The 8,325-nt window shown below is 36.2% G+C and overlaps 1 protein-coding gene across 1 annotated transcript in view; it reads left to right on the top strand.

Moving 5' to 3' along the window:
• The window catches only part of taok3 (TAO kinase 3), a 69,102-nt gene that overhangs the window by 24,922 nt on the left and 35,855 nt on the right, over positions 1-8,325 (top strand). The gene's annotated exons all lie outside the window — the stretch shown is intronic.

The raw sequence follows: 8,325 nt of genomic DNA, 5'->3' as shown, positions 1-8,325 counted from the left end.
TATTGGTACCGGAACCGAAAATTTTTGAACAATACCCAGCCCTAGAGGTACATATGCCTGCATCAGGGATAAGTTAATCACATCTTGAAGGTGGAAATCAGAGGGAATACTTGGTTGGAACTGGATCTAACATACAAGTTGAAGGCTTAGATGGCGATAATATTTTTGCAAATCTGAAAATTCAAGTCTAAACACAGTTCAGATTCTATGGTTACCTCAAATGCTGCCTCACGCAGCATATTTAGAAGGGTGCCAATGATATTTATTTTTAATAGAGTCAATCTTATTTATAAAGAATCCCATAAACTCATTACTGCTAAGAGCAGGGGGAATGGACGGTTCAACTAGGTATAAGCTTTGGGTGAGTTTGGCAACTGCATTGAAAGAAATCTAGGCGTATTATTTTCTCTTCTATTAATGAGGAGAGATATGCCGCTCTTGCTTTACAAAGGGTCATTTTATACAGCAGTAAAAAGTTTTTCCATGCTAGGCAGGATTCTTGTACGCATGTGGAACACCATTTTCTCTCCAGTTTTCTAGTGCTTCTCTTCAAAGTGAGGAAATACTGTTATTCCTTCACATTCAAGATGAATAATCACAATTAATTTAATCACAAGGTCCAAAGTATGAGGATGAGAATGAGTGGGACTATTCACATTTTAAGCAAAGCCAATTGAGTCTAAGATAGCCCTAAAGGCTGCATCTAAGCTATCACCTTCAATGTCAGCACGGATGTTCTTCCATTATGATGACATTGTCAATTCAAAGTAAGAACCTGGTGGATGATACCAAGTTATAAAAATAAGAGGTGTTCTGCTTTGTAATTTAGATGAGTGAAATAAAGTACAGTTATTTTCATAACTTTAATTCATTCAGTTGAAGCGTGCCAGTCACATACTATGCATATAAACAAGAAAAAAAAGTTCATGTTAAGATACATGTAGACCTTTCAGAATAACTAATAAATACGAAAACTTCATAAGAATTTATTTTACAATTACCTTAACTGAGCTCAATAGCTGACGTTTGCATTTTATTTATTCTCATCTCTCCTTTTCCTTCTACTGAAGTCTGGAGAGGGTTTCAGTTTGGTGCATTAGTCTTTATTCAGGCCTTCCCTTTTCCTTAGCTTAGAGTGTGTAGCATGAGAGCCTCATGACTGAGGAGCAGTAAGCCAGAGGAAAAATGGAGATGGAATTGCTGAACAAAAGTTGAACATAACCGCTACAGAGGGAGAGCACTTTGGATTCAAACTGGAAGACCTTATTATTGTTTATCTCAATATTTCCAGGGAAAATTTATTGGCCAGCAAAGAATTTGTTTGCTTAGTCCTTTTTGATCCTGAAATACATTTTGTTACAGATGCCATCAGTAGACCTGAAGACAGCTGCATTTAAGCATCAGTACATTATGCATCACTTAAGTTCTTATACACATTATTGGTATTTTACTGCTTTATAATGGTATTTTTTTTGGGAAGCTTTAAAGCCAAATAAGCTACTAGCTTGTTAGCTACTGATTAACCTGGAAACACTCTGACATATCTGCCTGCTGCATGGTCACCTGCATTAATAGTTGTCTCTGCCAATTCCAGCCTTGTTCTGTTATTCCCTTGGAATAATCATCAATCAAGTTAAGACGGAGTAGTTTAGTATTTTCAGTTGAATTTCACGAGCTTAGTTAAGAATCATTTTATTTGTCAATGAATTCTTATATTTAGAATAGCAGTTCTAAACTTTGGCAAAGTCCTTGTTGGAATTCATTATTTCCTCTGTTATCCTAAAACCGCAGCCTTTTGAGCAAGTGTTCACTGGATAAAATATGACAAATCGAATGTTATTTGATTAGATATAAAATAACATAAATGTATTTAAATAAAAAACACTTTGAAGATATTTATAAAATGTTAAAAACTAACAAAAACTATGCAAACATTATATTCAGTTCAGATTTTAATTTGGGATCACTACTTAAGTAATCTAAATAAAAGTCAAATGTTATAACAAATTTTGTATCAACAAGTTGTTGTTTATGTTAATAGCTGTAGGCAGGAAGGATCATGTACAAATAATCCTAACGAATGAAATGCTTTGAGAAATGGGCAGAGATGAAGAAATATTGGTTTGTAATATGTTTGTAATTTTTTATTTAATCAATTTAATAACCAAAGCCAATTAGGGTGGCTGAATATTAGGAAAACATAACATTAGTAGCTAATTATTATCCCAGTTATGACTATTACAAGTAACCCATATTTTCCTATCTTTTTCCTTTCCATCATCACTATGTCCTTATATCCCTCTGAGACGTGTACCATCTTGGTCCCAAATACCAACAGCCTGTAATTCATACTATTCATAATTCATTCTCCTAACAGATTTAGTTTTGAAATGTATTTTGTTTTTACCAAAATGTTTTAGTTAAAACTTGAATAAAAATGATCACTAAGTAGTAAAAGTAAAGTAAAAGCGTAAATTATTCTTCGTTGAAGTCTACATGAAGGTATATGATTTTTGAGCCACTGTTGTTGTTGTATCCAAAAATATAATAGCACATCAAATATAGCAACCAAGAAGTCTCTTGTGATTATGATGCACACATTTAACTTGCAATACAACTATGATTTCAAAGGCTATGCATTTCCACAGAAAGCAAAAACTTTCTTTCTATCTGCTGTGTTCAGATGTGACGTTTGAATTAAACCACTGCCTCTTACACACATGCATGACGGCTGCATTTGGAAAAAGTCTAAAGATAAACCATATTAAGAATCCCTATTGAAACAGCTGTTTCCCATGCACTGTATTTAAATTGGCTGCTCATTAGCAAGCTGGTATTGTGCTTAAAATAAGCTTTGTTTTTATTATTCATACAGTAACAGGGTTGACCCACTTAATGCAATGCAGAAGGCACACACACTCATATGCAAATATACGTCATACACACGCATGCAGGGTGCTCTTAGGACTTTGATGTCTTTTGAGATGAGAGTCTCTCCCTGGTTACAGTAGTTTTTAATCTGTATTTATAATACAGATTTATTGAAAAGCGTTTTCATATTTTAAAGTGTGCTTATGATCCAGGCGCTCACTAACAAACAAAAAAAACACTCAAAGTCTGCTTCTTGTATTTTCATTGAAGGAGTCCTAGGGAGCTGGAATATTACGTAACTCTGGTGCTTTCACTTAGACACATATTAGCCTCATACCCTTCATCAACGCAGTGTTTTTTTTCTCCACCGTTACCGATTAGGGCTGCCAGTTTAAATCCCAGTAACAATTCCCACAGTCTGTCTAATTCCTGTTTGTGTCTAAAGCTGGGAGGGGGTTGGCCTAAGCTGATAAGCCCTCTGGCCATGCAAACCCACATAAACTCACTTACACACGTGTGTTCCCTGTGAATATCACAGCAGTATCTGAAGTAATGTATTATTTTGTAATGTTTACTTAAATATGTTATCATGGTCACTATAAGCACACATGCACTATCGTAAAGAACTTTAGAATAAGGCATTGACAAATACTCAAAAGCATTTTATCCACTTTTTTATGATGATGAAAAAGATTGATTATAATAGTATGCTTCTCCAGCCTACATGTGTTTTGTAGTTCTGGAGAGGGCCCACAACTGTGTCGTCTCCAGGCATTTTGTGGGGGTGCTGCATAAGTATGAAGAATTTAGGTGGCTTCTACAACCTGTCAAATCCTTGTATATCCAAAGCTATCCTTCGATACCCGAAGCTAGCTCTGCATTTTCGGCACAAAGTAAAGCTTGTCCTCGATGTGCTTAAACTGCCGTTCATGGACACAATTTCCCGGCATACTGTAGCTGTGAATAGGAGGGTGTCTGGTTTGAGAATCTCGTGTTTGCTTTTTGCAGATGGTGTAATTCTGTTGGCTTCTCTGACCTCCAGTATGCTCTTGAGCAGTTTGTTGTTGTTTAAAGTAGCCTGGGATGAATGTCGGCTCTTCTAAGTTTTATGCCGTGGTGCTGAACTGGAAAAGGGGTGTGTCCCCTCTGGGATGGGGTCACACTCTGCCTTAAGCAGAGGAGTTCAGATATTTTGCTTTCGTGCTCACAAATGATGGGAAGATAGAACAGAGAGTGTAGAGACAGATCGATTTGGACTTTCTCTGTAGTAATGCGGGCATTGCTTTGGTCCAATGTGTTGAAGATGGAGTTGCTCCACAAAGCAAAGACATTGATTTACTGGTGCATCTGTGTTCTGACCCTCATGATCACGAGGTGTAGATCATGATCTAAAGAGCAAGATCCCACATGCATGCATCAAGCATTGGTTTGCTCTGGAGGATGGCTGGACTCCACCATGCAATGATGATTAGGATGAAGGGCGAGGGCTCACAGCAAAGCCTCTGCTTCTCCGTCTTGAAAGCAGTTTGCTGAGTTGTTTCAGACATCTGATAAGGATGCGCCCAAGGCGCCTCCCTTTGGAGGTTTTCTGGACAGATCTCAGTGGATAGACCCTCTCAATATCCTAGCTGACATGGAAATGCCTTAGGATCCCCCAGAATCAACTGGAGGATGGAATCCAGTGCCACTCCAGTATCAAAACACCACCTTTGTTATGAAGATTACCTAATAATTAATAGGAATCTACAAAATGTCTAGTTATGAACTATAGTCAGAAGCTTTCTTAAGTTTAACTGCTGAATTTGTAGAAAAGCTGCCTGTATTAATTAAGAGAGGCATTATAGTGAATGTACATTTTTCTTTATATTATTTGCTGAAAAGAAGCAAAATGAAGACTTTTATAAATCCGTGTTCACAAGAACAACAGATCTGGGCTTATAACGACATGCTGCCATAGAAATTAAAACAGCAGAGGCCTTGAAACAACGGCGTAATTGTATGTTAGTTTTTGCCTATACGCATTTCTTATGTGAGCATATTGACCCAAAATTAACACATGGATGCTTTTATGCATGTGTGTACATGTACAACTACTGGAACAGCCCTGGAGTAAATTTCAGACCCTTATTTAATGAACTTTATCTCCATAAATTGTTTTTTATCTGGTTGGGAGCGATGTTTGAGAGGGAAATCAGAGCTTTTAAAATGTTGTACAACAAAACAAACATATATTTTTATTTGTTTTTTTTTGGGGGGGTGCAAAGCAGACAAGCATTTTCAATATACATTTTATAATCTCTTTACAGATTAAGATTTTTATGATGTATCACATATAATGCTTCATTGGAAAGAACACAGTAAGCATGCAATGTTAAAAACCATGGGATAAATATGTAGACTTAAATGGTCTCAGTTCTTTTGGTATTTATTTTACAAATCCACAGTCTTTTGGCAGTAGATCTGCTGCCAAAAGACTAGAGTGCACACAGATGAATTAGATAATTAATCTAGAGAATTGTTTCTTATTAAAAAAACTAAAAACATTAAAAACGTAAAATATTCTCCAACAGATAGGAAAACAATAAAATTCAATCTAACCATACTTAAATTCTGGTTGTTTACCAGCGTTATTATAGTAATTTCATCATGAAAGTCTTTACCCTGATACAAGTTAGACAATAAAATAACTCATAAACAGCGGTATTTATTTTGGCAGTTCATTTCAACATATATGTAGTAAAGAAATCCCACAGAGCACAGATCTAATCTGTCTAAGCTATCTGTCTAAGCTATCTGCCTAATCAGCTACAGCTGATTAGGCAACAACACCATTCTTAGAACAATACCATTCATAGATCCACACAGACACGTGCAGATAAACAAAACAAAGTCCTTTGCTGGAGTAGTAAGAGATTTACTGAGCGCCCTGTGTTACTGTTGTTGCCAAGTTGCATCATTTTAAACAACTTAGAAAAAATGAAGAGGAGGAGGGGAAAGGAATAGAGCTTAAGTAGATGGTGTGCAGCTTCTAACGATCATATGATGCGATGAAGCTGGTTTACTCTCCCGTCTGTCTGTGGGAAATTGAATTAATGCTGTTATTTCATTTCATAATATAGCTGTTCTTTAAATTTTTAGATTTTATATAAATCTGAAACCAAGGCAGCATAGTGAATATACTGTTTGTGTTTATGGATGTTACAAGTATTCACTTGTGCAGTGGGTGTGCGTTTCACATGGAGAGAGTTGAGGTTGTTTCAGCTCCAATCCGAAGATCTCAAAAAGGAGAGATAAGAGGAAGATGGGCTGACGCAACCCGAAGACAGACAAATGCAGAGTAACACAAGCAGACACACTGTTTTGCTTTGCCAGTAGTTGACAGTACATGTGTGCACATTGGAAAACGGATGAAATATGGAAAACAATGGAACTATTAGAAATAAAATGATGGTTGTCTTTAAAAATAAGATTTATGAAGTACCTAAATCACACAAAATACTAAATTATACAGTTTAAATGGCTTTATAGTGTTTTATTGTGGTAATAATAAGACGTGGTCTTCTCAGCATCTTCTGTTCGATTTTGCCAGAAAAGGACTAAACATTCCATCATATTGTTTTATTTGCTTTTTTTATTTAATAGTTACAATGATCAATACATTTTCTACTCCCTGAAATGGTGATAAAAGTGTTTGTTACTATTTAACTTTGTTAATTTACTCAAAAGGTTTGTTTCTCCCTAGGATTAGTTCAATTTAATATAACTATAATGGTCAGAGGTCTGCTCTGATCACTGATTGTTTCAAATGAGAGTCAATTTCTAATCTTTTTTTCAAATCACTAAAGGAATCTAACCTTGGTAACTCTGTTAATGGCACTCATGGATGGGAGGTCATTATGGAGGCCAGAACATCCAGTTTTCATTACTAGAATCAGTGAGGTGTTAGAAAAAAATACAAGAAAAGACTTTACTTTGTTCTGTCAGTCATTCCTTCACCCAAAGTTATCACTTTGCTCAGGTCAGGATTTAAAAAAAGCAATGCTAAGACAATCTGCTGAAGACCATTTAAATCAGTTTTAAATCATGGTTTAGGTATCCCCCTGCTGCAACACACCTGACTTAAATGATGGGTGACTAACAAACTTCCTCACAATTATACCTATCAAGTGTGCTGGAACAGACTAATCTAAAACATTCATCAGGCATGTAGAAATGGTAAAGAGTCACTGGTTGAAGCTTCAGAAGGCTGATAATTTTGTTTACATTTTGAAAATAATAAAACCCCATTTATCTGCAGAACTGTGTAACACCTACTGGTTTCTCTTCTACTTATAGACACTTAATGTCTGATACTGCCCCTCCTCGAAATATAAATAGCTGATTTTACTGGAGGCTTCTATTTAGTAGAAAAAAACATATTAAAGCATATTTGCTCTTAAAGTCATAGGGAAGTCATATTTAAATGGGAAATCATTCTGTCTTAAACATATATATAAATGTATTCTTTATCAGACAATATTGTCCCAAAATTTAGAAAATTTCTATTTAAAAAGATAAATAAAAATCTCTCTTAAAATCTGTGTTGGTTTTTTTTTTGTCTTATTTTATGCAGGCTAGTTAGTTATGTGTTAGCCTGTACACCTAAATTCGGCCAATCATATATCAACGGTCATCTGTCAATCTATTTTTTTTTTTTTTTTTCGGTCATAGCATCTTAATTCATATGTTGCAGCTAATATACGCAACGGCTGAAATGGGAAACAAGAGTCATTTACTTTACCATTGAGTTACATCCCAGTGTTCACAGGGATGGACATCTGTGTCTTCAGCAGGCGTAGAGCTAACAGAACTGGCAGCGTTGCAAGGCAAGGGCTCAAACATGTACGGCTGTAAGCCTTCTATACCAAACCAAGCTTCTGCCGCCCTGGCGTACATCTTCGTCCCTGCTTTCCACCTCTAAATAACAAATCTATGACAGAGGAGACTTATCCACGACCAAGACAAAAATCTCCTCCTCTTGCATGTTTTAACTCTGCCCATTGCGTTCCTTGACAGCGTCGTTGCTAAGTGCTACTTGGTCCCAATGTAATTTCCCATTGGGAACCTACTAGCACTAAGTTGCTAACTGCTTAGCAAGATGCTTCTGACAAACTGGCCACAACCAAACATGCTTGTGAACCATCCGCCACAACAACCCCGCCCCCTTGATAAACGACCAATCACATTCACTTTATTCACTGGTGTAAAGTCGGGCACTACTCAGGAGAATTCAGAACTGCAACTGTTGGAACAGCCCTTTCCCTACGACTTTAATGTGCAGTAATTCTTTAAATTTGTTTTATTGGAGAATATAGCAACATCCCATAAACTGGGCAATTTTACTGTTTTTATCTTTGTTTTTGTTTTGTTTTTCTGAAATCGTCGTATTTCACTGTTAACATTTATGCATTGGAA

This window comes from Cyprinodon variegatus, unplaced genomic scaffold (assembly GCF_000732505.1).
Source record: "Cyprinodon variegatus isolate N-32 unplaced genomic scaffold, C_variegatus-1.0 Scaffold180, whole genome shotgun sequence".
NCBI classification, from domain to species: Eukaryota; Metazoa; Chordata; class Actinopteri; order Cyprinodontiformes; family Cyprinodontidae; genus Cyprinodon; species Cyprinodon variegatus.
The sequence above is the reverse complement of the archived record's forward strand: the minus strand, read 5'-3'. Positions and strand labels throughout refer to the sequence as shown.